We start from the raw sequence: 25,170 nt of genomic DNA on the forward strand, positions 1-25,170 counted from the left end.
GTGAACGCGGCCATAGAGCTGGTCCTAGCATTCACGTTTACATTGGCCAGGACGTCGTACAGCAGTCTACCTTGAGGAATTCCACGAAATAGAATAAAGGAACAGTAGTATTACTCTAAGGGGCCTGATCGGTCTGTGAACCAGAGCACGCGGAAGCTCGAATAAAGAATCTAAAGAAATGCGTGAGGCTGACTAACAGCCTGCAGTGTAGGTTCGAGCGGTGTAGGAGGAAATAACTGGTCACTTGGCGTCCTTGCCACGGCAAGGCGCTCTGGGTACTTCAGGGACTAGTCTATTATAAGAGGTGCTCAAGGCAGGTACGTATCACACACTCCTGTTTCTATTGTTAGTTTAGTGTTCTTGTTATTGATTTATTTTGCTTGTCTTGAGGCCACACACAATGTGGTTATCATGTAGTGCACTTGGGGCCTGTATATGCTACTATTTTTTATTATCGACAATTGGATAAGGTGGGCTGAGTAGTTCAGACGGTTAAGGCTTTCTGAGCCCAAGCTGGCAAGTCCAATCCTGGTTCAGTCCGTTGGTATTTGAAGGTGCTCAAGTATCAGCCCAATGTCGGTACATTTACTGGTACGTTAAACAACTCCTGAAGGACGAAATTCTGGCATCTTGGCATCTCCGAAAGCAATAAAAGTAGTTAGTGGTACGTAAAAAATAACAATCCATTTGAGTAAAATGAACGTCGACAATTATTTGATCCGAATAGTATTTGAATGTGTGCAGGAGGAAACGAAATTTACTCGAAAACATGTTTTAATTTTCAAAAATTATCACTATCTTTAGATTTAATAATAATAATAATAATAAAATAATAATAATAATTGAATTATGTCATCTACCTTGTGCAGGCATATTAATTTAACAACATTTTGTTGACGTTTCGTTTTACTTTACCAGATGACAGAGTAAACCGGATCTCTGTTGGGCGATCTGTGTACTGTAATTAATTAATTAATTAATTCGGGTGAACACCAAATGTGTCACCAGAGATATTGTACATGCCAATATCGTACGACATGGAGTGTCCAAGGGACTTTTATTCCACCCTTCAAGAATCCGACTACCTGTACCGGTTTTGAACACGCTATCTTGGTATCTGAAGGCGTACTCTCTACCACTGATCAACAGAAAGAGCTACAGTATATCTTTGGACCAGTGGCGGTTCGTGCATGAAGGGCTCTTGGGCGCCGTAATACCGCCTTTTCAAAAACATTTAACGTTATTTCACTCTGTAATTGATTACATAAAGAGATGGACAAATGTAGCGAAGTCAAACTTATGTGGTGTGATTGTCTGATATTCAGTTATACAATGTTATCTTTATTATTTCGGCTGTAAAAATTATGCTTTTCTATTTTCAAGAAAATGACAACAGCTTCTAGACCTCGGCTGCTGCCCATCACGCTCGATGTTTTCTATTTAGTCGTGAGGCGTTTTTTTATTATTATTATCAAACTCTACTTACATACTAAACGAGATACACAAACTTCTTATTGTTTTTTAAACAAAAATATTAGAACAAATTTAGGATAATTCCGCAAACAGAACGTTCATAAGTTGCATCTAAACAAATTAAAATTTAAGACAGGAGAACATCAAGTCGTTCACAGCAGAAAAATTAAGAAAAAAAAACAAAAAAACCTTTTTCCTTTTGCACACTAGGAGCAAACTTAATTATTCCTGTCATTCATTATCCAAATCCTTGAACAGTACACAGTTATACCACCACAAAACACTCTGCAGTTAACATAAAATTGGCAGAGATTACACAAGGGACATAACAGGAAAGCACTCAGAATTTAAAAAGGTGTGTTCAAAAGCTTCCTGAAGACACTTCTGTCTGACCATCTTCCATCGTTCTTTCGTGAGATGATCCAGAAATCCATGGCGTTTGAACTGTGGCAGCAGAGCCCTGAGTAGGTCCCACACTTTGCAAGTGTGCAGGGTGCGGGAGGAGCCTGGAAGAACGATGACGGTTTGTCAGGAGAAGGAAGAGTGCAGGCGGGTGTAAGTGCTGAACGGCAGAGCCCTCAGCACATCGCCAACCACTTTACAATGTACTTAGTCTTTTCCCCCCACGTTTTATATTAATTGTTGTTAGAGATTAATTCCGAAACATTTTACAAAACAATGAATTCCATTACAGTGACTATTTAAACAATTCATAGCTGTAAATAAGCTAAAATAAAGATTCAAAATGTAACCATAAAAAACGCCATTATTTGTAGTGTGATCAAATCGTTAAATACGTTGTCATGCTTTGAAATTTGAGCAAGGAGAGAGAAATTGGGGAGTGCACCGTTTATTTCTTTTCATGAATGTTGTTATTATCGACTGTGATTGTGATCAGTGAAACAGTGCAATTCCATAATAGACGGGATTGCATTAGCTGTTAGCCTATTAATGTGTGTGCGTAAATGCCATTGTAGTGTAGTTAATGTATTAATTAATGTTGTAATGCAAAAATATTTCTATTCAGGTAGTTCCATCGGATTATTATTATTATTATTATTATTATTATTATTATTATTATTATTATTATTATTATTATTATTATTATTATTATTGAAAATGAAAACCTACAACCTGTTTTCCAGTCTTTGACGGGTCAGGGATGTAGGCCTAATGAATGAACCATATAGGCTATTATTACAACGGCGTCGCCACTCCCAAGGTGATATTAATGACTGATAAAGGCTATGAAATGATAATGGAGAGTGTTGCTAGAGTGAAAGATGACAGGGAAAACCGGAGTACCCGGAGAAAAACCTGTCCCGCCTCCGCTCTGTCCAGCACAATTCTCACATGGAGTGACCGGGATTTGAACAACGGTATCCAGCGGTGAGAGGCAGCTTACAGTATTTATTAGATCAACGCAGCTGCGTTGTCTACGGAAACCAGCTTGTTCTTTTCGAAGACGCTGCTCAATTGAGTCCTTTACTCTGTTTAGAATTATTCTAGAGCGAATTTTACTTGGTATGCTCAGTAGTCTTGTTCCTCTCCAATTTTTACACACTGTGGTGTCACCTTTTTTTGGGTTGGAGTTTCACGATCAAGCCCTCTTTCCAATCAGCTGGAATTTTCTCTTCTTTCCATATTTTCCCCAGTAATGGTAGCAGCAAATTAATGGTGGCCTCTTCATTAATGAATTATATAATATGTTTATTATGTTCGTTAACACTTTAGTAACACACGGCTGTTGTATGTTTGGTACTCATACTGAAAGTTGGTTGGATCCCCAATAACTCCTCCATCAGCTGTCATATATAGCTTAGGCATCACTGAAGGAGCGTACAAGGGAAATGAGGACTGCGGTAGTTTACCTTTGCTTTTCTCACAGAGCCAGAAGGTGCTATTACGTATGAGTCTGCCAAGCCCACTGAAATGCTTATGCCTGTTGCTCACGGTAAAATTTTCTGTCAAATTTATTGTACAATAATTTAATTTTATAAAATTTCTGTTGCTCACGGTCAAATTCAAGTTTTATAAAACCTTTGATAAAACTTTTCATAAAATAGGACATGTTCTATTCCGTAAAATTAATCTTACGAAACGAACCAATCAGCGAAGCTGATATCACGATGATGCTGGCGCTACGTCGTGAGAGGATTGTGAAGCTCGATTGTAAACAAACACTTCTTTGTAAAATGGCAGAACCCGGGTGGACTAAGGAAGCTGTTAGTGTTTTACTGGATGAATACCAGAATTATCCATATTTGTACGAGTTTAAAATGCCACTTTACCACAATAGAAATGCAAGAAGAGAGGCAGAAAACACAATCGCCGAATTCCTATATGAATGCTGGTCTTCTAACCTCAACTAATTTTTGACCAACGACAGCAATCCTCTACCTTCTTCTCTTCTTTTGATCCAATCCCGAGTCCAGCATTTCCTGGCATTTATTTTCTTCCTTTTTACCACCGTACAACACATAATTGCAGCCAAAGCAGCAAGTTTTGTTTTGTTTGTTGGAGCCATACTCTCAAACGCACTGTAAGTTGAACAGCTGATTCTTCGTTTATAAGTTTATCGATAGATGGCAGCACATATATATCTTAGTTCAGAAGTGAGTTCATAGATGGTCATCCCGATGTTTCCACGGATTTTATAAAATAATTTTACCGTGAGCAACACAACTTGTTTTCACCAAATTTTTATAAAATTAATTGTACAACAAATTTTACGAAACATTTTACCGTGAGCAATAGGCATTACACTCATTTTTCTCATGAGCAGGGAACGGATTTATATGTAAATACATATGTACTTAGGAAACTAAAATGAATTATATTTTGTACTAGGATATGTATCCGTTTTTCGTACGGGAACTGGTAATCGATTTCACGATTCCTTCATGAATTTATGAGAAGTTACACGCCTGTATTCAAACGTTTGATACGCATGTTAAACTGATATTCTTGTACGAAAGCACGTGGTAGTAACGTGAAGTACGATAAAGCTGCACAAAGTGGAGACTGAATGGGGTAGATCACAGAGTTTATTGAACGATACAGCTCCTGGTCCGAAGTTGTGCGTAATTCTCCCTACTTCTCAGTTACATATTGTTGTTCATCGTACCATAGAACATTCTACAGTGTTACGGGATCAGCCAATAAGAGGCCTGAAACCCCGTATTCCTTCTATTACGACTCGGTCAGCTCCCGAGTCTGACCTACAGTATGTCCTCTGTACACTGAATTATCATCCTCGTGACTCTTACTATATTCCCTTGTGACTGACTTCTTTCTCAAGACTAATTCAGCTTTTAAAATATAGCTATTATCCTGTTACATTACTATATTGAATAAATATACTATTATTTCCTGTATCCTTATACTGTATTACACATACAATTAATCCCAGCTCCTTACGCCGGGTAACTCTAATACTGTATATAATGTCATAGCAGTTCCCCTAATTTCCTGTGGGTCGATTGTCGGAGGAAGCCGCCATCCTGAGTTCTATCTCGGGAGGACTACACGACATTAAAATGAGAAGTGCAACATTATGTTTCATGCAGGTTTAGTTTATTCAGCTTCACTGAACTTTAATATTAAACAAAAATGATCGTTTTTGTAGGTTTTTTCAATTTGTATGACGTCACACAGACACAGATAGGTCTTGTGGCGACGATGGGATAGGAGAGGCCTAGGAGTGGGAAGGAAGCGGCCGTGGCCTTAATTAAGGTACAGCCCCAGCATTTGCCTGGTGTGAAAATGGGAAACCACAGAAAAGCATCTTCAGGGCTACCAACAGTGCGGTTCGAACCCACCATCTCTCAGATGCAAGCTCACAGCTGTGCGCCCATAACTGTACGGCCAACTCGCCGGGTAAAGGTGTATCTTGAGTGGACCAATGTCACCACTGGGATTAACCATCGTGGAAAATGCGGAGCTCCGCTCTCCATTGACGTCCACCCGTACATGATAATTGTAGACTACGACGGTTCGTGAAGGCCAAAGGTTACAGTCGAACTGCTCACGGTCCAAATGAACCAGGGAGCTTCCAGACATACTTTTACCACAACAGTTAAGCGAATCCTTCGGCGAATGGAGCTCCAGAGTAGACGGAGGGGTGGCTTAACCCATGCTAACAGCGGTCCATCGATGAAAACGACTGGAATTTGCTCGATTGTAATTGGAAATAGGTAACGTTCTCCGACGAGTCACATTTCAGCTACATAGAACGGATGGACGTCAGAGTGTCCGGCGAGAAAGGTCGGAGAACCATCAGCCTGCAACCACTGCTGGGCGAACACAAGGTGGTGAGGTCACTCCTATTCTCTAGGTCGATCAATCGTGTCGAAGCCATAGATCGATTTGGTTGTGAATCCATCCTCGCTGATCGCGTCCACCCGAGTATGATTATTGTCTTTCCTCGGCATGGTGGGATCTTCCAGCACAGTAACGCAGCTTGCAACACGACTAGAAGTAACCACACCGAGCGAGTTGGCCGTGCGGTTAGGGCGCACTGCTGTGAGCTTGCATTCGGCGGATAATGGTGTTGAACCCCACTGTCGGCAGCCCTGAAGATGTTTATCCGTAGTTTCCCATTTTCACACCAGGCAAATGAAAGTAACGACAATGATTACTGGTACAAACATGTGGGAACAGTGGGAGGAGGGTAATTGGATGAGGAGATAAAGGCTAAGGTAGGAGTGTACTCGGATGAATGAAGCTGTGCGTATGAACTAGCTTTGGTGGTGAGGTCCTAGGACAGTAGTAGACTTGGCCGTGGATAGTAAGAGAAGTACAGAGAGACCATGCTGACGGTGGTCATCACACTCCATCTCTAGGTATTTAAAGAAAAGAGAGACCACATAGTTGTGAATAGAAGACTGATAAATTCGCAAAGGCCTGTATACTAAACGCTGGAAAGCTGAACATATAATGAAGATGTATGAATGTTCTAATCGCTTGTATCGGGACATTCGCCTTTGTCTCTCAGTATAATTTACTTGGTGACTTGAATCTTATCAATAAGCATTTGTGACTTTTTGTCCGGCTCCGTGGCTAAATGGTTACCGTGCTGGCCTTTGGTCACAGGGGACCCGGATTCAATTCCCGGAAGGGTCAGGAACTTTAACCATCATGGTTAATTCCGCTAGCACGGATAGTGGGTGTACGTGTGGTATTCATCATCATTTGATCCTCATCACGACGTGCAGGTCGCCTACAGGTGTCAAATAGAAAAGACCTCCTCCTGGCGAGCAGAATATGTCCTCGGACACTTCCGCCACTAAAAGCCATACGCCATTTCATTTGTGACTTTTTCACTTCCGTCCAATTCTACGCGGACCGAATTTCGACCGAATTGTCGAAAGGTAATCATACAAAACCATGCAGTATACTTTATTGTGGTGAATAAACGTAACCTTTGAATGAGAGATTTTGATATGGAAAGTGTCGGTCTGAGTGGTTCGGACGACAGAACGCTGGCGTTCTGAACCCACGTTGGGGATTCAAATCGGACTCTTAATGGTGGCATTTGAAAGTGATCAAATTCGCCAGCCTCATGCCTGTAGGTTTACCGACTCTTATAAGAATTGCCGTGAGAATAAATTCCAAAACCTCACCGTCTCCGTAAACCGTAAATGCAAAATTAGTGGAACGTAAATACAATACCTCTCTGTGGTGTAGTGGTTAGTGTGATTAGCTGCCACCCCCAGAGGCCCGGGCTCGATTCCCGACTTTGCCATGAAATTTGGAAAGTGATACAAGGACTGGAACAGGGTCTACTCAGCCTCGGGAGGTCAACTGAGTAGAGCGGGGTTCGATTCCCATCTCAGCCATCCTTGAAGTGGTTTTCCGTGCTTTTCCACTTCTCCAGGCAAATGCCGGGATGGTACCTAATTTAAGGCCACGGCCGCATCCTTGCCTCTTCCTCATCTGTCCCTTCCAGTCTCCTCTCCCGCACGAGGCCCCTGTTCGGTATAGCAGGTCAGGCCGCCTGGGGGGATGTACTGGTCCTCCTTCCTAGTTGTATCCCTCAACCCAAAGTCTCACGTTCCAGGAGGCGGTAGCGTTGGGATCTCTCGCTGAGTCCGAGAGAAAAACCAACCCTGGAGGGTAAACGGATTGAAAAAGAAAGAAAGAAAGAAAGAAAGAAAGAAAGAAAGAAAGAAAGAATGTAAATACAATAACTTTGTTATTCAAATGAAAAGTAAGTACCTTTGATTTGTATTCCATCGTTTGGACTTCCCGTGACTCTGATTGCGACCAGTCATGTAAAAGTACACGTCTGCTTCCTTGCCTTGACGGTTACTTTAAATGCATAAAAGTTAACACTCGTATACTTAAGTAAATAGGGTTACAGATCTCTTCGTATGGTTTGACAGGATATTTAGGTTTTGTGGTAAGGGTGTAAAGTCGCCTGAATTAGAATACGGTTCCAGTGTATGAAACACACAGAATAATTTCTTGAACTGGAAAATATCCAACAGAAAGAAACACGATTTGTTGTGGATGACTTCCAGCGAACGAGTAGGGTTACCTTCTCTTTGGTCTGGGGAGGTTTGAGAGTAAGGAGATGAATTTCTCAACTACTCGGCATATCCGGAGTTGTCAGTGGTGAGATGGCGAGGAATGACATTAGTAGGAGAATAAGTCTGAATAGACCTTTTCAAGGTAGGAAATATCATAATATGAAGATAAAGTTGGGCTTCAAGAGGTGAAATCGGGTCAAATATTAGTTTTTTAGGATGAGGAAATACGGCTTGGAATAATTTACCGAGGGTAATGTTCGATAAATTTCTAACTTTTAGAAGTCTAGGTAAACACTTGATAGGGAATCTGGACCTGGGCGTCAACTTTAAATGCACGCCAGTGGCAGATGAAATTAAGTCCACCGAGCAGATCGCTATGGTATCGTACAGTTCTGCATTCGAGAGGCGAGTGGGTTCAACGTCCCACCGTAGGCTGTGCTGAGAATGGTTTTCTATTGTTTCCCATTCTCACCACACCAGGGGACGGAATGAAATATTTTTTAAATAAAAATAAATGTTCGCGATTCTTACTCTATTTCCTTTGTTCTTATGTTTATCGCACAGCGAAACATACCTTCGCAAAATACTTGTTCCAAGTCAACAAACAACTACGGAAACTGTAATTTGAATTGACCCTTCTTGCTTCCTTCCTTTCTTTCTTTCTTCTTTCTTTTAAACACGTTCATGTTTGCGTTGTAGGTGTTCAGTCTCCTGTAAACTGCAAGGCGCGCCTGTAGTTCCTACACGTGGAGGAAAGTTATGAAGGTTAGCGTGCTACGGCCTCGTTGATGACAAAGAACTTGGCGCGCAATGGCCTTGCTGACGATAAAGACCTTCACTAACAGAATCTTTCTTGATGGCAGAGAGGAGAAGTTAGTTTATACGCATGCTCCAGGTTAAAACCTCGAACGTAGTAATATATGTGAAGTAAACCATTGAAATTCTTGAACTCATATCTTCATCATCATTTCATAGGATTTGTCTGGAAAGTCTAACATCAGGTGAGTTCTTTCATGCTTTCCCAGGACCGGCGTCAGGAATGTTCCTGCCCAAAATATTTACACTTTTACACACAAATTCGGGCCCCCTCAAATAAAATGCAAAACCTATAAATAACTAATAAACATTTAAATACAGCATGTAGAAGTAACTCAATACATTGTCAAGTTTTACAAACAAAGGGGTAAATCTCATCCTCCCAATACCATCACCAATGACGTCATACAGCCCGCGGATCCTGCTCTTGTATCACTTTAATTGGTTTCATTTTTCAGTAACTATACTCTGTAGCCGATACAGAAGTCTCAGTTATAATCATGTACGGTATTCTATTACAAGAGCAAAAAGTATACGAATAAAATTAAATCATAAACTGTTCAAATAAAGTACTAAAAAATTAAATAGCACAACTGTTAAGCCTAGTCTATTAACTTCGTGCAGAGAGATCTCGTTTGAAAGAAGAGTTGACTGGTTGTTACTACACCAACTTCTTATTAGCATTATATACTGTTGTTGTCGAATAAATGTGTGACAGAAGTTAACTGTTCAAAAAATTTTGTGCACTGCACATCAAGAAAGTATCATTTTCGAGCAAAAAAATGTGGGATTTTGGTATCAATTATCATTGCTATAATTATTTTTAAATAATTTGGTGCAGGTCTTTTGTGAGGGGCGTGTCACGGTATTTCGAGGAAAGGTAAGCTGTGCTGTGTAGCACGCAACGCAGTTATAATGATTGCGGCTGGCTAGATGCTACCAAATAGCAATTTATCTACGTGAAAGTTATAAAATATAATTGTTTCCACTGATCCCTGACCATTTTCGTGCAGAGTGACATTAGGCTAAATGTATATTAGTCTACCGGGCGAGTTGGCCGTGCGGTTACAGGCGCGCAGGTGTGAGCTTGCAACCGGGGGATAGTGAGTTCGAACTCCACTGTCGGCAGCCCTGAAGATGGTTTTCCGTGGTTTTCCATTTTCACACCAGGCAAATGCTGGGGCTGTACCTTAATTAAGGCCACGGCCGCTTCCTTCCCATTCCTAGGCCATTCCCATCCCATCGTCGCCATAAGACCTATCTGTGTCGATGCGACGTAAAGCAAAAAGCCACAAAAAAAAAAGAACTTGACATTTTAAAAATCGAAATCACTTTGACAGTATCTCATTTTCATATCACATTTTTCATTTCGTTTAAATTGTAAGATTACTATGCATTTTGCTTTATTTTGTTTCCTTTAGTGGTTATTTTTTTATTTCAAAGAAATTCATTGATAGTAAATGATAAGAAGGTACTTGACTGGGTGTAGAATCTGTGTCTTTCACATGAATATAATTAAGGAGAAAGCGCCACTGAATCTAGCAACAAGAGTCTTGACCTCAGTATGACATCATCAGGTGATGCAACAGTGCTGCCATCTTGAGGTACAAAAATCGCCTACCGCGCGTAACAATTAGTCGTGTGAGGTGTTTTCGATTCATCTCAGTGATCTCACAAGAATACCTCAAAATGTGATAATATTGAATGTATGGGGTGATGAATTGCGAAAAAAATTCTTTCTTTCGCAAAATGTTTGGATGTGCGGTCAATAAATGACTTTCAAATTATCGAAAAAGTATACAAGAGGATAGTCTAAAATGCTGAGTGCCAGAAGGCACTAGCAGAACACATCCACTGATATGGAACTCATAAGCATGGACCTTGTCTTGAAGATGTATGCATTTGTTTAGAATTAAGAAATAAAACGTTAACAATAACATTTCAAACTACATCCGTCATTTCCACAATAACTGTCATCTGGTACGTGACCCTGGCACAGCCCCATTCGATTTTTTCATTCAAGCTTCGAATTTTCCATTCCAGCGCTTACGAACGGCCTAGAGAATTTTCTGCTGCAGCAAGAGCAAGAGTTAGCAGCAAAAGAAACTACGGTGACGAGGATAATGACCTATACGATAATGACAAGAATGTAAACTCGTTTCTATCAATATCCATCTCATGGCACAGGCCAAAGCAAAGTCAATCTTCCACCGAAGTCCCAGCTTCATCCATGGCTGTGACAATATGGATGCTGCTGGGGTACGGGTGGTGATGAGTAATGACACTAGAGGACAACCAGTGAGTCTGAGTGTTATGAAAGGTGTTGTTCATGGGGTTAGGCGTGCTGGAATAGCACTTCCTGGCCCAGTGAGGAAAGCAATGGCAAACTACCTCTCTCCTCATCTTGTCTAATACGCCTCATGTTGATGCTGCGACTGGGTTTTGTGGTTTCCCTATAACTGCATAGCCTTTGGTGGTGCTATTTGAGGATCCAACTAGCCTCTGGGCTGATGACCTAACAGATAAGGAGATGCAACATAAAGAGCGGGAACACAGTACAACAGGCCTAGTAAGTGGTCCTGAGAGTCTGGATACCAGTTGCTATGGAATGGGAGTGGGCATCTCGGACATATTCAGAGTCATGGCCCTTATTATACCTCTCGGTTTTATTATTCTGAAGGATTGTTAAACCTTCCGAAATGTCCAGGTATAAGAGAAATGACTATTTAGTTTACTGCAATGATGTTAATGGGCTAATGGTGGCTCTGAGAAGAGATCATGATCCTAAAGAATGGCGTCTGTTCATAGACTCGTCGAAAACGAGTTCAGAAGCCATGCTTTCGCATAACGGAAATATACTGTATATCCACATGCCCCAGATGCCTATTCCGTTAATATGAAATCAACATATGAAAGTATGGAAACAGTTCTCAAGACTTTGAACTATATACTGTAGAACATGGATGGCAGATTTGTTAAGATCTAAAAGTGATAGGTATGCTAACAAGAATGCAGCCAGAATTCACAACATTTTGTTGTTTCTCTATGAGAGGGGCAATCGTGATAAGCGTGATGATGATGATGTTTGTTGTTTAAAGGGGCCTAACATCGAGGTCATCGGTCCCTAATGGTACGAAATGGGACGAAATGAGATGACAAATTAAAAGAACAAAATCCTCCACTGACCAGAATTCAAAGCATGAGGACGAAGAATGAATGGATGTATTGATATGAAGTTAAAACGATCAGTGGGTCCGATCCACAGTGCCTCACATGCACAGAAACTGGCACAAAACAATAGTATTACTGACCAAGGGACTGCTTCTATAGCACGATGCTGAATCGATTAAAATATGCTCGTTCTCGAAACGGGTCCAAAATCCAGGTCATCGGCCCTCATAATGGTATTTATCGCTAGAAAAGTAGAACCATGGTATTTCCCATGTTGCGGTGCTAATCAAGAGTAGCGTAGACTCGCGGTACGACTCACTGGTAATGAAATTCGCACATGTATTACAGACCTAATGTGTTTCGCACATTGCGGCGCCCTTGACAGGCAACGTAAACCTATGGTGTTCATCACCTAAGTGTACTAACCACAGGGACTCGTACTATCCCGTGGTGTTCTTCATATAGTGGGTACTAATCAGAGGCAAGCCAGAACTATGGGTTTCTTCATCCCATGGTGTCGCTCATATAATGCTACTAATCACAGGTACTGTAAAAGCCGTCGTGCCCACGTTTGCGACTAATCACAAACCTATTTGGTACCCAACATAGTGGAACTACGCGCAAGTAAAGGCGACCTACGGTGTTCCCCGCGTGGTGGTACTGATCACAAAGAGTTTCATGGTTCTAATTTGATCATCCCTTGGTCTCCCCTTTTAGTCGCCTCTTACGACAGGCAGAGGATACCATGGGTGTATTCTTCGTCTGCGTCCCCCACCCACAGGGTTCGAGATAAGCGTAACCATTATGAAATTAGGGAGTTGGCCATCAAGAGAAAGTTTAGTATTAGGACAAAAAAAGTGTTCAAAACTTGCCACTTGTTCATGTCATCAAAATCATTTTTCCTCCACTGCACATAAAACTGCGTTTGATGAACTTTGTTAAGGCGTTTGGCGAATCAGGAAGGACATTTCAATATTTAAGGGGAACATTTCAAAGGTTGAGTGAAGCAAAACTAAAACTTTATAGGCCCACAAATATATGACCTGTTACATGATTCCGTATTCGAGGGGACTCTCATTCCTGTTAAAAAAAAAAAAATGCTTTGCTTGCTTTTAAATCGGTTTGTGTAGAATTTCTGGAAAACTATAAAGCAGTACAAAGGGAAAACATTGTCCAACATGCTTGCCGATTACTGCTCGCAACTTATCACAGATGAAGTCTTAATTGCAACATAAATAGAATTTTAAAGTACTTAATATATTTATGTTGTATATTTTGGATTATGTATGATTTGGGTTGAAATTACGACAAATGTAATAATAGAAAATAACAGAAAATTGCAAAATGAACAACAGTGAACTATATATAGATATAGAGATATATTTTTTTTTTGCTAGTTGCTTTACGTCGCACCGACACAGATAGGTCTTATGGCGACGATGGGACGGGAAAGGGTTAGGAAAGGGAAGGAAGCGGCCGTGGCCTTAATTAAGGTACAGCCCCAACATTTGCCTGGTGTGAAAATGGAAAACCACGGAAAACCATTTTCAGGGCTGCCGACAGTGGGGTTCGAACCTACTATCTCCCGAATACTGGATACTGGCCGCACTTAAGTGACTGCAGCTATCGAGCTCGGTAGTGAACTATATAGCCTATGCAGTATGTTGCGGGAAGTTCATCATGTCCTCTCAGAAAGCTGTTAGGTGATAGAGGAAAACGAGCTTCAGATTCGAAATCAGCATATGCGATTTGACTAAGATGACATATTTTCATTTCTGAGAGCGAAAAAATGTTTAAATGTGTTGTATATTTCGATACCATACCGATAATGCCGTCGTGTAATGAAGAGTAGGCTACCTGTAAAAACGAATTAATAAAAGAAATTACTCCAAAATAAGCAGATTCGCTAAAAGATGGAGGACATTTCGGGTTTGTTAAAATAATCCACCCGGACCCCGAACAATTGAATAAAAAGGAGGACATGTACGGATAAAAGAGGACGTCTGGTGACCCTATTTGTACATGAGTTAAGAGCTAAATATTATGTACATTTACACTATAATAATAATAAAGTTCCGAGGTATCTGTGGAACAGCAGAGGAGAAAGAAGGTGCTGGGTGGAATAGGTCTCAACTTACGAAATTAAAGTTAATTTAAAACTTTAACAAAGGTTATATTTTCTTTTCAAGATAAATAAATAACAGAATATAACAGGTACCAAGTAGCAGATCAACAAATAAAGAAAGTACAATTACAGTTGGTTACTGGATTTGGGCTTCGAGCCCCAGACTCACAATCCTTGAGCTATAAGCCCAACTTTACCTATATACAAGGTACAACAAAGGGGCAGAAAACCCCAATCATGCCAAGGAGCACTAGCTCCCAATTACCCAGTAAAGCCTCCTCGAGGCACACAGAAAATCCACTTTTAAGAAAGAGCAAACCCGCTCTCAAAGATCAAGCCTATTCAAACTCCACCTTCAATCTGCCCTCCAGGCACACAAGAACAGGGGTAATAATACCCAATCTACTGAGGCCTATTCAGTAAAGAAACAGGTCAATTACATGGCCCAAAATTCTGAGTTGAATGGAGGCGTAACTTGCACTCCTAATATATTTTTAAAACCTATTTGGCACTAGGCATTACGAAGGGAGAAAAAAAAAAGGAAATGAAAACGTAGTAACCTCAGAACAATATGAGTGGGAGCTCGAGAGGGTTAGGCACTCTCTATCCCAATTTATAGTTAAAAAGCCAAAATTGTACCAAATATCTATTACATTTTAAGGATAGGTTACATGAGAAAAGTTTCGAACCTGCCCCGAGGGTTAAACTGCTGAGCTAGCAAGAAATAAAGTTATTAAATGGCCATTACCTTGTGGATGAACTGCTACCCGAAGAAAGGGGCGCTTCCCGCCCCCTGCTACATAATCACACTAGGAGAGATGTTACTGAAGTGGCCAGGAGACCAGAAAATCAGCAGTTTATATACCCTCGTGGAAAATTCGAGACGTTTCATGAATGATTACAACCCGCCCACAAAATTTTATTGGATAAGAGCAAAAACTAATACACCAGACGAAGAAGAAACACCTTATTGGTGGAAAATTAATTACAGAAATTCCTCATTGGTCAAATTCAAAACTGGCGGAAAGAGAAGGGTTATACTGCCAACCCAAACAATGACTGAAAGAAATTTAACAAAGAACAAACTTATGAATAGCAAATTTCTTCAAAAAAAAAGTTCCTTCACTTCGCACTAGGGTGCACAATTGTAGTTCTTAAGTAGTGCCATCTAGAAGAGAATGTTCACACTTCTTACTACAGAGAAAACAAAAACAAATCGAAACTGACATAGTTCAGAACACTTCAAAATTTACAGTACAGTAAAGACATCTTCTGAGAAACCTTAGAATTAATGTGGTTGTTAAAGTTCAGGCTTTCTCCAGTAGAGGAGTTTCAACTGACGCAATGTTTCAATTAGCGACGTGGAGGTGTACCGCCTGGTACAACAATAATAATAATAATAATAATAATAATAATAATAATAATAATAATAATAATAATAATAATAATAATAATAATAATAATAATTTACTGGGAGAATCTAAAATATTGGCCGACTTGTTTTCAGTATCTTGAAAAGTATATACCCGTATTTAAGATACTTTCCAAACAAAATCTTAAAATCTGGAAATTGTAAAGCACACTTCCTGAACTCCTTAAGTACCTCACGCAGTAGTTTATCTGTCAAAGTGTCCACTGACCTGCTGAAAACAAAACTAATTTCATTATGTGAGAACAATTCAGTAAGTCTCTTTGCTCAGTGTATGCATTACACCCAAAGTGTCAGCTTCCAAGTCGCCTTTAATGAAATACTGGTTGCAAGATTTTGTTCATTTCGCATCGGATGGTAAAACTACATTTGTAACACTTGCAGCAAATAGGTAATATTTGCTTTATATTTCCTCCTAAAGAGTTATTATCAATTTAGCAAAATAAAATTGTATTTTTATGATGAATACCTATTAAAATACCGGTACGCAAAATTGAAGCTGACTAGATATATATTTTTAGAACCTATTTTTCATATTTCATTCATCCTAAGTCAAAAAATTAAAGTTCTTAGGGGAAGCGCTTTTTGTGTTTAAGCAATACGAAATGACTTATTCACTAAATGTTGTCAAATCATTGTGCGTTATATGAAACACATTTTAATGACTTTGGTTTGATTTTGTCAAACTCAAAAAATGAAGAAGTATCTGCTTTGGATCGTGAATGAAAGTGACTTGTCCTATACTAACCAGACATTATTTTCTGATGTGAACCAGTCAGAACTAAAGTGGTGTAGGTCACATTTGTGTATTGTTAGCTAGTAAGATTTAACAGCTCTCTTTAACAAAGACAGCTGTGAAAATTTCACTACCGATAATTAATTTACAAGACAATATTGTCAACGCCCAGAATACCAACAGAAAATATAATGCAAACAACACAAATATTCAGAATATTAACAAGATAGCTCAACTTACCTGGTTCTTACTGGTGACAACTTTGTATTCTTCAATAATCTAGAAGAAAAAGTTGGCTATTTCTTCAGTATTATAAGGAAATGACGTACCTTGTTAATGTCAAAGGATAGAGAGTATTGGCCTTAGTAGGTTACTGCAATTTTTTTTTTTAACTGGAAGAAATGACTTACTTGATTTTTACTAGGGATGAGCGATTTGATAGCCTATTTCAGACACTTAAAGTCAAAATTTAGCACCTAAAAACCAATATTATTGTGGTGTCCTTAGGGTCTTAGGATTTGGAGTGGGTTTCTCGCCGAACGTAGGTCTCGTTTGTCTGTGCAGAGGAAAGTATAATTTTACCCCAAAGTGAGGAGAAAATCTGATCGACTTATTATGGAACCTCGGTACAATTGTCTTTAGAAGACAGGTTTCTTTAATGTGAGACTTCTACTCTATTTATTACTTCTTTCAAACCGTACTATTTTCAGTGTTCCTGACAACGAATTCAGGAACTACTGGGGATTTAGCCATATCATATTGCGGAATTATCCGTAAGGTTTGGATTTAGCCGAAATATTTTACTTACAATAATTGGACTTGTCCGTTCTTTCCGCAAGGTGGAGGGACATGAGACGTTCTTTCCGCAAGGTGGAGGGACATGAGACGTTCTTTCCGCAAGGTGGAGGGACATGAGACGTTCTTTCCGCAAGGTGGAGGGACATGGGACGTTCTTTCCGCAAGGTGGAGCGACATGGGACGTTCTTTCCGCAAGGTGGAGGGACATGGGACGTTCTTTCCGCAAGGTGGAGGGACATGAGACGTTCTTTCCGTTTCCATTAAAAATACAAACCTCTGTATCTCTGTGACTTGCCACGTTATTTCGAATTAATTTCAACCGATCTGAAGTGGCGATGGCACCAGAATGCGCTATAAACACTTTACCGAAAAGATGGACTTATCCCGTACTTTCCGTTTACCCGCAATTAAATGCATTAATTGACATACATACATTTTCATTATAGACTGTTGTGCCTTTCAGCGTTCACTCTGCAAGCCTCTGTGAATGTACTAATCGCTGCTACAATCCTCTATTTGTAACTAGTTCTGTGGCCATGTTTAGTTCTATATCACTGGAAACTGAGTCTAACCATCACCGCCTTGCTCCTCCTCTACCTCCACTTGCCCTCCACAACAGAATCTATTTTTTTCCTATGTAAACTATCCTCCTCCATTCACCTCACATGACTCCACCACTGCACCTGGTTTATGCGTACACCTTCATCCATTGAGTTCATTCCTAACTTAGCCTTTCTTTCCTCATTCCGAGTAGCCTCCTGCCATTGTTCCCACCTGTTTGTACGAGCAGTCATTCTCGCTACTTTCATGTCTGTTACTTCTAGCTTATGAATAAGATATCCTGATTCCACCCAACTTTCACTCCCATAAAACAAAGTTAATATGAAAACAGACCAATGTAAAGATAGTTTCGTCCGGGAGCTGACTTCCTTCTTAGTGAATACTGTTGGTCGCAACTAATAGCTCACTGCATTAGCTTTACTGCACCTTGAATCAATCTCACTTATTATACTACCATCCTGGGAGAACACACATCCTAAGTAATTGAAATTATCTATCTGTTCCAGCTTTGTATTCCCAATCCGACATTCAGTTCTCTTGGATTTCTTACCTACTGACATTAATTTAGTTTTAGAAAGGCTAATTTTCATACCATACTCATTACATCTATTTTTAAGTTCCATGATATTTAACTGCAGGCTTTAGGCACAAGCTGACATCAAGACCAAGTCGTCAGTGTAGGCCAGACTGCTTACTACATTTTCATCTACCTAAATCCCTCCCTGCCACTTAATACATTTCAGCAGTGATTCATCTAAACTGTGAACAATAAAGGTAAACGATTACAGCCTGGTCTAACCTCCGCAAATATTTTGAAACAAGAACTCACTCTACTTTCAATTCTCACTGCAGTCTAATTGTCAATATAAATGCCTTTGACTGGTTTTAATAATCAACCCTTAATCACATAGTCCCCCAGTACGGCGAATATCTTTTCCCTCGGTACTCTATCATATGCCTTCTCTAGATCTACGATACATAAACATAACGGCCTATTCCTCTGGCAGCATTTTTCAGTTCCCTGCCGCATATTGTAAGTCTGATCCTGACACCCCCTCTGTGGTCTGAAACCACACCGGTTTTCATCCAACTTCCTTTCAACCACTGATCGCACCCTCCCTTCCAAGATGCCAGTGTACACTTTGCCTGGTATACTAATTAATGAGATACCACAATAGTCATTGTAATTCTTCCTGTTCCCTTGCTTATGGATAGGTGCAATTACTTATTTTGTCCAATCTGAAAGTACCTTTCCAACACTCCATGCAAATCTTACTACTCTATGGAGCCATTTAATCCCTGACTTCGCACTATACTACACCTTTTCACTAATATCATCTATTCCTGCTGCTTTATGACAATGGAGTTTATTTACCATTCTTTCCATTTCATCAAGTGTAATTTCTTCAACGTCATTGTCCTCCTCCCCATGAGCTCGGTTGTTTGCGACATCACAAGATACCCTTTTACGTTGAGAAAGTTTTCAAAATATTCCTTGCACCTGTCCAAGGATTCGCTGGGATCTATAATGAGTTCACCTGATTTACCCAAAACACTATTCATTTCTTTTTTCTCTCCCTTCCTTAGCTTCTTTATTAGTGTCCAGAAAGATTTCCCTGTTACTTGACCTAGCTTTACCAAAATCTTCCTAAGATTTCTTCCTGGATTCAACAACTATTTGTTTCTCTCTGTTTCTTTTCTCTACATACAACTCCCTGTCTGCATTAGTTCTTGTTTGAATCCATTTCTGATACACCTTTTTTTTACGGGAACAAGATGCTCTCACTTCATCATTCCACCAAGATGTTCGCTTTTTCCTAGACATTCCCTTGCTGTTTCTACTACAGCATCCCTGTATGTCACCCATTATTTCTATATTCTGAACATGCTTACTGTCCACTGTTTGGAACGTTTCACTAATCATATCCATGTACTTCTATCTAATTTTCTCATTCTGGATATTTTCTACCCTTATCCGTCTACAGAGAGATTTCACTTCATCTATCTCAAGCTTAGAAATACTTAGCTCACTACATATTAGATAGTGGTCTGTACCATTAAAAAATCCCCGGAATACCCTCACATTCCTCACAGATTTCCTGAATTCAAAGTCGGTTAAGATATAGTCTGTTGTGGATCTGGTGCCCCTACCCTCCCATGTGTAGCACTGAATAGCGTTATGCTTGAAGAATGTATTTGTAACTGCTAATTCCTATTAGCATAGAAATCCAACAAACGCTTCCGATTCCTATTACCTTCCATATCTTACCCATATTTACCAATCACCCTTTCGTATCCTTCAGTTCGATTTCCAACTCTCGCATTGAAATCGCCCATTAACACTATCCTATCCTTGCTGCTGACCACAACTGCGATGTCACCCAATGCTTCATAAAACTTGTCAATTTCATCCTTATCTGCACCCTCACATGGTGAGAGAATCTCATCCTAATTCCTCCAACCGCTAAATCTACTCACATCAATGCTCAATCACGTGCCTCACAGAAACTCTGTTGCGTGCAATAGTATTCCTGATGAACAGTCCTACCCCACACTCTGTCCTTCCCTTTTTAACACACGTCAAGTACACTTTATAACCTATATCTTTCTCGTTATCTCCCCTTACCCGAATATCACTTACTCCTAACACATCCAGATGCATCCTCTTTGCTGACTCAGCCAGTTCTACTTTTTTTCTTCCATAAGCCCCATTAATATTGATAGCTCCCCCATCGAATTCTATTTCGTTCGCCAAGTTGTTTCCAAGGAATCCCTCGCTGGTAAATGGGAGTGGGTCTCCGTTACTCTCGTAGGTCCGAGGCATGTTAAAACGTTCTGAGCGTGCTCGATGAAAATTCTGTGAAGCAAGATGCTACCCTACTTACACGTAGTCCAAGTGAGGATCTCTCCCGTAAAGGGTTAGGGACCACCGGTGGATTTCGTAGTCCTCCCCACTTGAGTACAAACTGGGTCATGTCTCAGGTTATCTCCGAGTTTTCCACTCCCATTCCATAACAACCGGTATCCCGACTCTCAGGACCACTTTCTTAATAGTTCCGACCCTCACTGTCCTTTGTCCTAAGAATGGTTTCCTGAGGTTTCCCATTTTCAATTCCAGGCAATGCTTGGGTATTTCCTATTCATAGGCTACAGACGATTCCTTTCATCTCTTTACCAAATCTCATTCACGATCATTCATTCTCATCTTCATTAGCTTCTCAAATGAGGTTGGCGTCAGGAAGAGCATCCGGCCGTGAAATCATGGCATATAACTTCATCTCACCTCTTTCTCCATCCCGTATCAAGAAACGGAAGTAAGTGGTAGACAGGCACTGTAGTTACTTTCTCTCTCTGTCTCTCTCAGCAGGATTGTAATTTGGAGCATTGATTTCACTAAACAATTAATTGCATTTCGTTGCCCATGTTTCACGACCTAGGATGTGTCTACAGTAACCCACACCATGAACTATTGAATTAATTGCAAAAGAAAATTATAAAATCGTTTCCTTCCAATCAATCAATCAATCAATCAATCAATCAATCAATCAATCAATCAATCAATCAATCAATCAATCAATCAATCAATCAATCAATCAATCAATCAATCAATGACTTTTGTTTAGGGCTGCCACCCAGGTGGCACATTCCCTATCAATATTTTACCTACCTTTTCGTTAACTGTTTTCAAAGAACTTGGTAATTTATTGAACATTTTGCTTGATAAATTACCAGCCAAATGAATTAGTCATACGCGGTCAAAAACCGCGGTACGGGCGTGAATCAAACCTAGGCACCTCTGAACCGATGGCCTCAAAAATGACCATTCGGTCGAGAAGCCGGACTTTTCAGCAACTTTCTTTCTTTCTTTCTTTCTTTCTTTCTTTCTTTCTTTCTTTCCTTCTTAATCTGTTTACCCTCCAGGGTTGGTTTTTTCCTTCGGAGTCAGCGAGGGATCCCATCTCTACTGCCTCAAGGGCAGTGTCCTGAAGCGTGAGACTTTGGGTCGGAGGACAAAATTGCGAAGGAGGACAAGTACCTCGCCAAGGCGGCCTCAGCTGCTACGCTGAATAGGGGCCTTGTTGGGGGATGGGAAGATCCGAAGGGATAGGCAAGGACGACGGAAGGAAGCACCCTTGGTCTTAAGTTAGGCACCATCCCGGCATTTAACTGAAGAAGTGGGAAACCACGGAAAACCGCTTCGAGGATGACTGAAATGGGAATCGAACCCTCCTCTACTCATTTGACCCTCCAAGGCTGAGTGGAGCCCGTTCCATTCCTCGTACCGCTTTTTAAATTTCGTTGCAGAGGCAGGAATCGAACTAGGGCCTACGGGAGGTGTCAGCTAATCACGCTAACCTCTACATCACAGAGGCGGAGTCAGGAACGCAACACCTTTTATATTTCCTTTAGTTACAATATAGATACCTCTAGTTTTAGGTAAATGTTGGCTATTCTAAGAAATGTCAGCCCCATTACAGGAATGTCTCATATTACCTCACCTTGATTATGTACTGCAAGAGCCGCGGACATAGTTTTGCAGTTACATCACGCTGTTTGTATTAAATAATCTGCTCCATACGTGTTATCCTTGACCTAGTAACTACTTTGTCCAGACTCCGTCTCCGTTTCAGTGCCCACTGCCACAGAGATGTGCAGCGTGGTAGGAACTCAGCTCATCACGACACAAAGACCGGCAAGATGCAGGCGAGGGATTGTTCGGCTGGACTTTCTTGACGATGTCACCTGACGTAAGTCTAACTTGGGGTGATTGAAAAACACGTGACTGTTTTACTAACAAGTGACTCACCTATGATACCAACAGTAAGTGATGAATGGAACTACTGTGTGCAATTGTCATGTCAATACAGAAAGAAAGAAAGAAAGAAAGAAAGAAAGAAAGAAAGAAAGAAAGAAAGAAAGAGAGAAAGTAGTATCTATGTGTACCCTTTAGTCCCCTATTTTAATACGAGGTTGGGGATGAGTTGAGATGAATTTATATGGCATGTTTTTTGCGGCCGGATGCCCTTCCTGACACCAATCTCAGTTGAGGAGCTAATAGAAATTAACTGATTGATACAGAATAAAGTTAGGTAAAGAGGTAGAAGAAATCGCCTGCCTTGTGGTGTAGGCGTAGCATGCCTGCCGCTTACCCGGAGGCCCCGGGTTTGATTGCTTGACAGGGCAGGGATTTTTACTTGGATCTGAGGGCTGGTTCGAGGTCCACTAAGCCTACGTGATTAGAATTGAGAAGCTATCTGACGGTGAGATGGCAATCCCGGTCTAGAAAGCCAAGAATAACAGCTGAGAGGATCGGTCACTTCTTCTTTATTCAGATCTGGGGTTTGATTTTTTGGTGGAAGAAATCACCTGCGGCCAATGAATAGGAACTGTCCCGGCATTTTCTTTGGAGTAAAAATGGGAACCAATAGAAAACCATTCTCAGGACAGCCGCCGGTGGGATTTGAACCCATGCGTCTTCCGAATGCAGAGCTTGGCTCCATAGCCGTAGAGCGTCACCACGCGCAACCAATCAGTTCGCTAAAGAAATAAGTAAAGAAGTAAATACATTAATAGAGAGAAAGAGGGAAACAGGTTTATTATCATCTTCTTTATCTTCTTAAGCGAGGGGTTCACAACCAAAGTGAACCAAGTGTGTTTGGAATAGTTTGGGGAAATTGAGTCTTAAGCTTTGTGGCTCATAATTTATTCCTGGATATTTTCTAACTTAAATGTTGGCATAAATATGAAATGACAAGTTGTCCGACTCAGTGGCTGAATGGTCAGCATTGAGGCCTTTGTTTCAAGGGCTCCCGGATCGATTCTCAGCCGGGTCGGGAATTTTAATACCGTCTCATTCATTCCTTTGGCTCGGGAACCGGGTGTTTGTGTTTGTCCCAACACTTTCCTATTCATATCCAGACAGCACACTACACTACCAACCACCACAGAAACACGCTCTTCCATATAGGGCTGGCGTCAGGAAGGGCATCCGACCGTAAAACAGGGCCAAATCCATATATGTGTGACACAGTTCACACCCGCGACCCCACAGATGTGGGGCAAGCGGTAGAAGAGGAGAAGGATATGAAATTAACCCTGGTAAACAATTTCATTTTATTAAAAAAATCACATGGACTTGGTTCACACTGGTTGTGAATTTTAAGTTATTGGATGAAACAAAAATTACAAATTAAAGAGTGTACTGACATTTTCAATAGACATCACAGTCAGACCATTGGGTGCTTGTAATATAATACAAAAATTGAGAATTTTGTCGATTTTTAACAATAACCATATCGGCAAAATTCAACTCAATCATTGTACACAAATTCATCATTGTGATCTTCGTTGTTTCAATAACATTTGACCTTGTAGTAATCTCAACTTGGAGATTCTTGAAGAACTGACAATGAATTGGAGGTACATAGGGCAAGAGTTCCATCACGTCCTTCTTCTTAGCTGAAGAGATCTTTCTTTTTGCTGCACCAAGGATTGGCAGCGATATGGAAGTAAGGAAGGTGCGGGCTTTAAGACCGAAGGCTGAATACCAGTGACGAGCAAGGGAAGCGATAACACAGTCAGCGAAAACCGAGTCGTTGCAATGCTGAACATTTATTACAGTAGTAAGTGCGCACAAAATAAAGTCCGTATTCATTGGGGGACCTGCCCTCCGACAATTCAAATACTACAATTCTCGATTCTTAACAATTACAGGGGCCATAGGCCGCGTACCGATTCAACTATCATGAGGGCTACACTCATTTTACCAAGTATTTGAGGCTCAGCCTCGGGCACAAAGTCCTTTAGTGACAACATGTTGAATTACTTAAAAACCCAGTTAACACATTAACTTTTACAGAAGTAAACCCTCTTACTATTTACTGAGGCCCTTAGCCTCTACTAACAAGAGAACAAATATGTTACATTCTGAATATTAGACAACTCCCTCCCTAAGCCTGAAGTTGGTTGACAAGCATTCCTACCTCCACGCTCACGGCTAGGCGACTATGCAGCTTGCTCGCTCCAAGCGAACTGAACGAAGTTCCCTCCGAGCACCGTGCCATCCCTCTGCAGGGGAGAGGAGGGGCAAGGTGGAGAGAGAACGCGACAAGTGCGCAGGTCGGAGGAAGGCTTGCCAACATAATATGGAAGGTGCCACCAGGGCGGAAATAATTTTCGCTTTTCCCTGGGGCCATAAGGGGGGACAGGACAACATGTGTATTTTATTAAGATACAAGGAGAAAACATACTAATTACAAATATACAATATACGCAGATCGATCTGTATAAATTGAAAATTTAAAAGAATACGGCGAAGGAGAGTTCCTCTTGGTACAGACCTCCCTCCCTAAGTTTCCAACCAGGTTGGAAAAAGTCTTTCTTCTTTTACTTAGACACCACAAGAGCTCTTGATAAAAGGTTCATTTTTCAAACAAATAAATAACAGTTTGCTTAAGCAATTAAAAACACTTGGAGAAAGAGTCTTTGCTTAGGATACACCAACAACTGGCCTAACATTTCATTAGGT

The 25,170-nt window shown here is 40.6% G+C and overlaps 1 protein-coding gene across 2 annotated transcripts in view; it reads left to right on the forward strand.

Annotated features, from left to right (window-relative positions):
* Window positions 1-201: 201 nt before the first annotated feature.
* The window catches only part of LOC136874867 (15-hydroxyprostaglandin dehydrogenase [NAD(+)]), an 86,277-nt gene continuing 61,308 nt past the window's right edge, over window positions 202-25,170 (forward strand). The window contains exon 1 of one of the 2 annotated variants that reach the window (XM_067148558.2): window positions 202-317. The gene's annotated coding sequence lies outside the window, so the exon portion shown is untranslated. Of the gene's footprint in view, window positions 318-8,919; window positions 9,008-25,170 lie in introns of those variants that run through there. The other variant, XM_067148559.2, reaches the window with a different exon arrangement.

This window comes from Anabrus simplex, chromosome 5 (genome assembly GCF_040414725.1).
Source record: "Anabrus simplex isolate iqAnaSimp1 chromosome 5, ASM4041472v1, whole genome shotgun sequence".
Taxonomy (NCBI): domain Eukaryota; kingdom Metazoa; phylum Arthropoda; class Insecta; order Orthoptera; family Tettigoniidae; genus Anabrus; species Anabrus simplex.